This window comes from Hemitrygon akajei, chromosome 32, assembly GCF_048418815.1.
Source record: "Hemitrygon akajei chromosome 32, sHemAka1.3, whole genome shotgun sequence".
Taxonomy (NCBI): Eukaryota; Metazoa; Chordata; class Chondrichthyes; order Myliobatiformes; family Dasyatidae; genus Hemitrygon; species Hemitrygon akajei.
In genome coordinates, this window is record NC_133155.1 from 4,905,319 (window position 1) to 4,915,055 (window position 9,737).

A 9,737-nucleotide genomic window follows, 5' to 3' on the forward strand; every position below is an offset into this window, starting at 1 on the left:
TCTCTCTCTCTGTTATACTAGCCAGGCTTGCTAGACAGCTAGAATGCAATATCCATGCTCGATCCTGACTGACAGAGGCCACCACGTCATGAAACAGTAAAACTTATAAATACTATGCTAAATCTGCTGTGTGCTTGCTATTAAATATTTATCTTTTTCTAAGCAGACATGAACATCAGAATGGTCATAGTTAGTCTGGGTTTGGGTCAGTTATAATTTTATACCTGGGTTGACTGATTAACAGAACTTGATAATTTTTATCAACAAACAAGATACTGGAGGAACTCATAAACGCAAGGGGTTCTGCAGATGCTGGAAATCCAGAACAACACACACACACACACAAAATGCAGGAGGAACTCAGCAGGTTGGGCAGCATCTATGGAAATGGATAAACAGTTAACCTTTCTTCAGGACTAGAATGGAAGGGGGAAGATGCTCAGAATAAAAAGGTGGGGGGAAGGGAAGGAGAACTGGTTAGAAGATGATAGGCAAAGCAAGTGGGTGGGAAAGGCTGGAGAAGATGACGGGTCTTGGCCCGAAAGGTTGACTGTTAACTCTTTTCCATAGAAGCTGACTGGCTGTGTTCCTCCAGTATTTTGTGTGGGTTGCTCTGGATTTCCAGTATTTGCACATTTTCTGCTGTTGGAGAAGGGGTCTGATAGGAGAGGAGAAAGGGTAGATGGAGACACATCAGGGTGAGGTGTTAGGCAGGTGAGCAGAAAAGGAAACAGGCCAGAGTGGAGAACAGAAAAAGGAGGAAGGGAGAGGGGATAAACTAGTTGAAAGAGAAATCGACATTCATACCACTAGGTTGACGGAATTTGAGATGTTTCTCCTCCACTCTGAGAATAACCTCATCATGGCGAAAGAGGAGTCCATATGCCAACATGTTTGAACGGGAATTGGGATAGGAATTATCCCCATATAACTCATTAAAACTGTTGACCACCAAGAAATTCTGCTTTTGGCAATGGAGCAGAGGTGTTCAACAGAGCAGTCCCTCAATTGTCATCAGGTCTCACCAACGCTGAGGAAGCCACTTACAGGATACAATAGGCAGGTAAAATGTTGCCTCACCCAAAAGAACTGTTTGGGACCTTGAATGGAGGTAAGGGAGGAGGTGAATGGGCAGATGTTGCAGGGATATATGCCAGGAAGGAGATTAGCGGGGAAGGTAATTATGAAGGGCACTATCTCTGCTGAAAAGGGAGAGTGGTGGGGAGGTAAAGACGTGTTTGGTGGTAGGATCCCGTTGAAGACGTCAGAGGTTGTAGAGAATGATGTGTTGGATGCGGAGGCTAATAGGGTGGAAGATAAGGACAAGAGGAACTCTATCCCTGTTAAATCAGCGGGAAGATGGGGTGACTGCTAGTGTCTGTGAAATGGAGGAGATGCGAGGCAGCATCAATGGTGGAAGAAGGGAACCCCTGTTCTTTGAAGAAGGGGGACATCAGAGATGTCCTGGAAAGGAAAGCCCCATCCTGGGAATAGATGCAGCAGAGACCAAGGAAATGACAAAAGAGAACAGCATTTTTGCAAGAGACAGGGTGGGAGGAAATTTTTTACCAACATCTTTTATAAACCTATCAATTCCCGTGGCTATCTTGATTGTATCTATGCCTACTCTGTCCCTTATCCCTGCAAATGACAGAAATGCTACACCTGCCCATTCACCTGCTCCCTTACTTCTATTCAGGACCCCAAACAGTCCCACCAGGTGAGGCAACACTTCACCTGTGAATCTGTTGTGGTTGTCTATTGTATCAGGTGCAACCCGATGCAGCCTCCTCGACATTGGTTAAACTGGATGCAGGTTGGGCGATCACTTTTTCAAGCATCTATGCTCCATCCGCCAAAAGCAGAATTTCCCAGTGGCTAACCATTTTATTAGGTTGAATGGGAATAATTCTTATCCCCATTCTAGTTCTAACATGACCTCCTCTTTTGCCACAATATGGCCACTCTCAGGGTGGAAGAGCAATATCTCATTATCTGTCTAGGTAGCCTCCAACCTGACGGCACGAACATCGATTTTTCCTTCCGGAAATGATTTTCTCTTTTTTTTCTTTTCCCCTTCTCTCTTCTTCAATTCTCCACTCTGGTCACTCACCTCTTCTCCTCACCAGCTATCTTCTCCCCCTGCTTCCCCTCTTTCTTCCCTTTCTCTTATGCAACATGTACAACAAGCTGGAGGAACTCAGCAAGTCGGGCAGTATCCATGGAAACGTTGACTGTTCATTTCCTCGGATGCTGCCCGACCTGCTGAGTTCCTCCAGCTTGTTGTATGTGTTGCTTTGACCCTAGCATCTGCAGTGTATTTTGTGTTTCCTTTCTCTTATGCTCTACTCTCCACTCTAATCAGATTCCTTCTTCCCCAGTCCTTTACCTTTCCTACCCATCTGGCTTCACCTATTACCTTCTTGCTCGTCCTCCCACCCCACCTTCTTATTCTAACACCAGCTCACGTCCTTTCACATCCTGAGGAAGGGCATCGGCTTAAAAAGTCGATCGTTTATTGACTTCCATAGATGCTGCCTGACCTTCTGAGTTCCTCCAGCACTTTTTGTGTGTGTTACTGGAAGAACTCAACAGTCCAGGCAGCGTCTGTGGAGGGAAATGGATAGTCAATGTTAGTCAATGTTTCAGATCGTAACCCTTCATCTGGACTCTTCAAAAAAATAGAGCATTGCCTAAGACATTAACATTTAAAGTAAATGGTGGGGACCCTCTTGCCATGTCCACTCAAAGCAGAGGATTTTTGGACTGTCATCAAGAACCTGGAGTCTACCTCTTCAAGTATATGTGCGAGCCCTCTGAAAGCAGGGGAAGGAGTCTGGCCAACTACCCACCTGTCTACATCAGCCAGCTCCTACCCCTGAGGTGGAATCAAGAGATCCATGACCACAGGGGATTGCTTAAGGAAAACAAGGCTGTTAGTGATTTCAAAAACTGGATAAGGATTATACGGCAGATTCAACAGCATGGCTTTTTCCTCTTACGCAGGATTTTTAGCCCAAGGGACATGAGTAGAGCCAAGCAACGAGAGGGACATGGGGCTGGGAGCCCAACAAACTTGATCTGCTTCTCCTGCTCGAGTGTAGCAGTAACAAAGTCACTGTTGCAAATTTAGGGACTTGACATTGAAGAAACAATTCTCTAGAAATTCAAAAGCCTATAAAAAGTCACATGAAATAGATGCTGCTGAGGGTGTCCGTACTGGTCTTGCATACGGTCATCTGCAGCCTGGTGTCCACACAGCACGTGTAAACACACACAATACCCGTTCTTTCCTGTTAGAACATTGTGGGGCTTCAGGGGTTGGTACTTTGATTGATGGGGCAGCAGGGCTCAGACATGATAGAGAGGGAACGAGAGAAATCTCACATGACAGTGGTAGTGAGGATGGAATTGGTCAGAGTGACGGGCAAGAAGGTTTCCTCCAGAAGACCCACCAGGTGCTTTAATCCCTGACCATGGATTAGAAGGTTGATCACCTTTAATTAATGCCTAACACACTCTGGATCACTCTTAATGTTAATTCTAGGTTCAAAGCTCAATATAAATTAATCAAAGTACATATATGTCACCATATGCTATCTTGAGATCCATTTTCTTACAGGCAATTACAGGAAAACAAAGAAATACAATAATTTATTAAGAACTAAACAGAAAGACCGACAAACAAGCAAAGGGCAAAAGAAGACAAAACAAGCAAATTTAAATAATAACTAGGTAGATAAATAGTGCAGGAATTCCCACTCCCTTGTATTTACTGTTTAATAACCACTGATCACCTCCTTATAACTTTTGCAGCCACCTACCTACTTAACATATGTTTTATATTTGTTAGAAAAGCAGCAACCAATATGGCAAAAGTCTCACTGTTAGTTTTAAATGTGATGTAAATGAGGGAGAGTGTGATGGCAAAGTGCTGCTCGCCTTACAGTAAAGTCTTTGGGTCTTTACCAACTACATTCGAGGATTGCTGAGATCCACGTGAATGGAGAGAAAGTTCACTGGGATTGACAGTCTCAAATTTGCACTCACATCTCTTGGGTAGGAGGAGTCTGCAATTACCTGACTTCAAGGTGAGACTACTACTGGTGCTGCAGCTAATCCCTGTTGCATTTGCTTCCTTAAAGTAGTTCCAAAGACAACTGGAATTGGAATTCTGTCGTGGAATTTGTTTATTATTGTCATCTATGCTGGGATAGAGTGAAACACTTGTATTTCTATGCCAGGGTTGATCAGAGCCAAAAGACCCAAACAATTCGTGTGTCCAGGAGATTACATCTAATTTATTATCATAAAACAGAAAGCACAAATAAACCACGCTAAATACTGCGCAGTAAATTACAAAGGTCTCATGATTCTTAGCTACCACTCGATTGTTGCCATCGTCGGGGTATTTGATTTTCACTGTTGTCGGGGGAACTCCGAATTCTGACTCATGAAACCACCCTGGGTCTGAGTCCTAGACACCACTCGATCACAATTCCTCGGTCTAGGTGAAGACCTAAGAATCAAGCGAAAGGTGCCTCAATAAATAGGGCTTCAACTCACAAGCATAGCGAGACACACAGAGACAGACAACCTATTTGATCTTCTATTCTCAAGCCACTAACTCAGCATGGTTACTGGAAAGGAAGGGGGAAAGACACCAGAATAAAAAAGAGAGGGGAGAGGAAGGATAGCTAGAGGGTGATAGGTGAAGACAAGTGGGCTGGAAAAGTAAAGGGTTAGACAGAAAAGAATCTGATAGGAGAGGAGAGCGGACCATAGGAGAAAGTGCAGGCCCCAGGGGGAGGTGATAGGCAGGTGAGAAGAAGTAAGAGGGCAGAGTGGGGATTAGAAAAAGGGGGGGGGGGGAGGATATTTTTTACTGGAAGGAGAAATCGATATTCATGCCATCAGCTTGGGGGCTATCCAGATGGAATATACGTTGTTGTTCCTCCACCCTGAGGATGGCCTCACTGTGGCACAAAAGGAGGCCAAGGACAGACATGTCAGAGTATAAATGCTTGCTCATTTGTAAGTCTATATCACCATTAGTCTTTAAAAAAAAGGAGCTCCACCACCCCCCCTCCCCACAGCATACCTGGTTAAATGCCACAGGAGTGTAGAAAGGGTAAATGCGATGCATTTGTCTTCATTATGAAATAATAATTTAAACTTTCTACTAAATTGAGCAAGGTTTGTGAGTCCTGGCACAGACTCTGAACATCTGAATAGATGCCTCAATAATACAAACCAATTTAACTAGTACTGGGGAACTCAAACTAATAGGTTTCATCTGTAAAAATATATAAGAAATAGCAGTTATTTTAATGAAATTGCACACATGTGGGTGACCTCAGACCTCCCCCTTGCTTTCCTCACTGTTGCTAGGGATTGTAACACTGGAATTACAGGATTCCCCTATCTACATGTGAACCATTGCAAGTTCAACTTCAAGTTTATTGTCATTCAACCGTAAACACGTCGACCACCAAATGAGACAACATTCCTCCAGACCAGAGATGGACAACACCGTACATATAATTCAACCTCATAACACACGGGGCAGCATGGCAGTGTACTGGTTGGCACAACACTTTACAGTACAGGCAACCAGAGCTCAATTCCTGCTGCTGCCCGTATGGAGCTTGTACGTTCTCCGCGGGGGCTCCAGCTTCCTCCCGCGGTCCAAAGATGGATCGGTTTGTACGTTAGCAGGTCAATGTAAATTATCCCATGATGAGGCTAAGATTAATTCAGGGAATTGCTGGGAGGAGTGGCTCAAAGGGTCAGAAGGGCCGATTCAACACTGTATCTCAATCAACAAAAATTACAGTAATATTACCACAAATAAATTAACAAATAGTAAGATGCAAGTAAGCAGTATAACACTTACAACAAGCTGGAGGAAGCAGTATAACACTACTACTTCATTCATGATGTGACCTGGGTGGTGACAGGGAGCTCAGTAGTCTCACCGCCTGAGGGATGAAGCCGTTTCCAATCCTAATCTTTCTTGTCCTAATGCTGCGGTACCTCTTGCCTGATAGGAGGTCAAAGAGATTGTTAAACAGATGAGAGGAATTATTGCCAATGCTAAGGACCCTGCATATGCAGTTCTCCTGGTAAGTATCTCCAATGGGTGGAAGAGGGACCTCAATGATCATCTTGGCAGGAATTTCCACCTCAGGGAATGCAACAGGGCTGTACCATACAAGCCAAATATTGGTCTCCACATGGCAGTTGGCTTAAACAATATCTACTCATGTGGCAGAAGTTAGGATTGAACCCTGGTCAATGGAGCTGTGAGACAACAGATCCACTATTTGCACAGAGGTAGTATTTTGGGCACCTTTACCTAAATCTAATGATATGAAAATAAGCAGATGGGAAAAGACCACCAGACTATTTCCACCTATATCGTATTATTGCAGTAATGGTCTTCAGGAGAAGAGATTTTCTAGCAAAAATGTACAGTCATGTAAAGGCCCAAGCCAAGAAACAGGAAAATCCTCTCCATTCATATTTTAGATGGCCCAGTTAGCCCAGCTGGTCAGCCTAGTGCTAGTTATTCAATGTTCTTCCTGCCTCACATTCAAGGTGATTTCTGGAGTCCGGATGTAAGTTCTCACCAAAAACGTCATCTCTCCATTTCCCTCCACTGTCACCCGGGTTCGGATGTGGCCCAAGTGTGGAGCAAGAGACACTGAGGTGGGTCGACAGTTCACAGACTATAATGCCAACAGAGTTAAAAGGGAAAAGCAAACAATAAATGCTAGGCCAAACAGGGCATTAACTAAAAACTCTCAAATGGAAAGTGAAGCCTGCACTTCGTATAGGCAAATAACTAAATACAAAATAAATACCACGAGTCTTCACAGTCATTTGTCTCGACAGTCCAATTTCTCAGGCAAGGCCAAATGCAAGCAGACAACGAAGCATTGCTGTGCTATCTTCAAGTCTCGACAAGAACTGTGACTGAAAGAATAGAGTTAAATACTATCACAATTAAATAATAATTAGCTGACACGAGCACAATTGCTGTATTGGCTGTGCTGTCAAATTCGTGGTTGTGACATCCACATTGCTTCCTGACCTGCTGAGTTCCTCCAGCAGCTTGATTTTACCTCCAATTCCAGCACCTGAAGTCTCTTGTGTCACCAAAGTAATTTGTACTCTGACCCTTCCCAAATGAAGGAACACACAAAATGCTGGAGGAACTCAGCAGGTCAGGCAGCATCTACAGAAATGAATAAACAGTCGATGTTTTGTGTCGAGACCTTTCTTCAGAACTGGAAAGGAAGGGGGAAGATACCAGAATAAAATACTGGGGGGAGGGAAGGGTGATAGCTGGAAGGTGATAGGTGAAGCCAGGTGGGTAGAAAAGGTAAACAGCTGGTGAAGTAAGAATCTGGTAGGAGAGGAGAGTGGACTGTTACAGTGCATTCTGGAGTTAGAGTATATAGCAATTTTTAATTTAAACAGCAGCAATGCTTCAGATTTGAATGCAGATTGCAGATTGAATTTAAAATGCAGCTCTGAACAAGGGGCTTCCTGGAACCGCAGACTGGGGTTGATCACTTGTAATGTCTGCATATGCTTGAATGCAACTAAATAGACATTGATTTTGGCTGTCTGGAGTGTTGGAAGAGTTTGAAAGTTACATGTAATTCAAGGGAAGCATTGTAGATACATTGTGACTATAGATTTGTCCTGCTGTTACCTTTGATCTTTAGCATATAAAAATGTCATGTAATATTGGGTCAGGCAGGCCTCTTCTTCCAAGAGTATCTCATATATGTTGCCTGCTGCTCATTTTGCTGAATAAAGACTTCTATATCCACCAGCTTCAGTGTCTTGGCCTAAAACGTCAACTGTTTAATCTTCTCCATAGATGTTGCCTGGCCCGCCAAGTTTCTCCAGCATCTTCCAACACTTGCAGAATCTTTTGTGTCAAAACCTGACGCATCCTTGCACTGGCAGGCGGAGAGTAGTGGAGTGTTTGATGCAATGCACTGGCAGACGGAGAGTAGCTCCGTGTTTGATGCAATGCACTGGCAGACGGAGAGTAGCTCAGTGTTTGATGCAATGCACTGGCAGACGGAGAGTAGTGGAGTGTTTGATGCAATGCACTGGCAGACGGAGAGTAGCTCAGTGTTTGATGCATCCTGCTCAGTAAGACAAGGAGCGACAGGGCACCCAATGCTCCCCATCTACCAAAAAACACATCAGCTTCAAGACCAAATTGGATCTGCTCCAATTTGCCTACTGAAGCAACAGGTTTACAGCAGATGCCATCTCACTGGCTCTTCCCACAACCCTGGAATACTTGGACAGCAATGATGATGATATTAGAAAGAAACAGGACAGAAGGCAGGATAAGAAGGTGGGGGAGTGAAAATAATACAAGAGGCAGGTGATAGGTGGAACCGACTGAGGGAGAATTTGAATAGGTGGGGGTAGGGGGTGCAATGAAATTAGAAGCTGGGAGGTGATGGTGGAAGAGGTGAAGAGATGAAGAAGAAGGAATCTAATCGGAGAGGACAGCGGACCATGAGACAAAAGAAAGGAGAAAGGGAACAGAGGTGGTTCAACTGCATCATCAGTGTGGCTTGAAAATCAAATGAGCATTGGCTCCAGTGTCCCAAATGGAAGCAAGATCACGGTCTTAGACAACTGCCTACTGATTCATTCACCAACAGGGCTGGTTGCCCGAAGGGGCTGAAGATCTGCTTGGGAGCACCCAGGATTGTTTGGAGGGAACAGCCAGTGTGAAGCAGAAGGTGAGAATGTGGGTGCAGCCCACCCTGCCAATGGTGAACAAGAACACGACAATCATCTGGAAGGTGCTCCTGCTATTGCTGGCTGTGATGCAGGGCTACCTGCTCTCCGCCTCTGCACCGTGGCTCTCACCTGGACCGTCTCCCATTGCATGGATCACTTCTGGCAGGACATGAGGTGCAATTCTCCAGAGACAAGGTGAAAACCTATACCCAGGTGAAGCCCTCACCCTGATGGCCACCTTTCTGTATGGCTGCATCAAGATGTGTATCAAACTTGAGTAGGTAAATCTCTCCCTGCAACGGGCGACCAGATGGAACATAAACAAGTGTAAATATCCACAGGATCCTACTGTACCCTTACCTCGTGAGCCAACGCGCGTTGATACTGTCTGAGCAATGCCTTATAACTCATCAGAAAAACTGAAGGAATGAATTCAGACCTACAGAGCAAGTCCGTAACATGATAGCATGAAACCGATCTCTGACTCCTGGTTTGCATTAGCTGATAAGGGACTAGAGAAACCTCCTGCACCTGGCTTTATTTTGTTGTGTCAGCAGCTAAAGGTTATGCAAAGTCTGCATCATCAATAGCAGACTAACGCTGTTAATATTGTACCTAAACCAATAGATCCAAACTATTGTCAGCTCGAAACAAGGAACATTTGTTACACTGTAACTGACGTTTCCAAAACACTCATTGACTGTAAAAGGTTGAGGAAGGCTCTATTAAAACTATATAAGTTTGTATCCGTACATTTATTTGGAGATAAAATGGACTCAATGAGGCCAAAAATAGAACTGAACAGCTTTTTCCAAAGATCAAAAGTTTTAAGTTCAAATTTTACTATGAAAGTACATATATGTCACCATATACAGCCCTGAGATTCAATTTCCTATGGGCATACTCAATAAATCTATCAAATAATAACTGTAACAGGATCAATGAAAGACCAA

At 44.1% G+C, this 9,737-nt stretch overlaps 1 long non-coding RNA gene across 3 annotated transcripts; it reads right to left on the reverse strand.

Moving 5' to 3' along the window:
- Positions 1-4,281: 4,281 nt before the first annotated feature.
- LOC140719569 (uncharacterized) lies at positions 4,282-9,497 on the reverse strand. 3 transcript variants are annotated; one of them, XR_012096949.1, is made up of 5 exons: positions 9,145-9,497; positions 6,867-6,978; positions 6,633-6,731; positions 5,897-6,043; positions 4,282-4,519 (listed from the first exon to the last, which is right to left on the reverse strand). It is a non-coding gene; the product is annotated as an uncharacterized lncRNA (long non-coding RNA). The 3 variants fall into 3 exon arrangements; XR_012096948.1 differs by lacking the exon at positions 6,633-6,731 and having other exon boundaries at positions 9,145-9,494; XR_012096947.1 differs by lacking the exons at positions 6,633-6,731; positions 6,867-6,978 and having other exon boundaries at positions 9,145-9,479.
- Between the last annotated feature and the right edge of the window lie 240 nt (positions 9,498-9,737).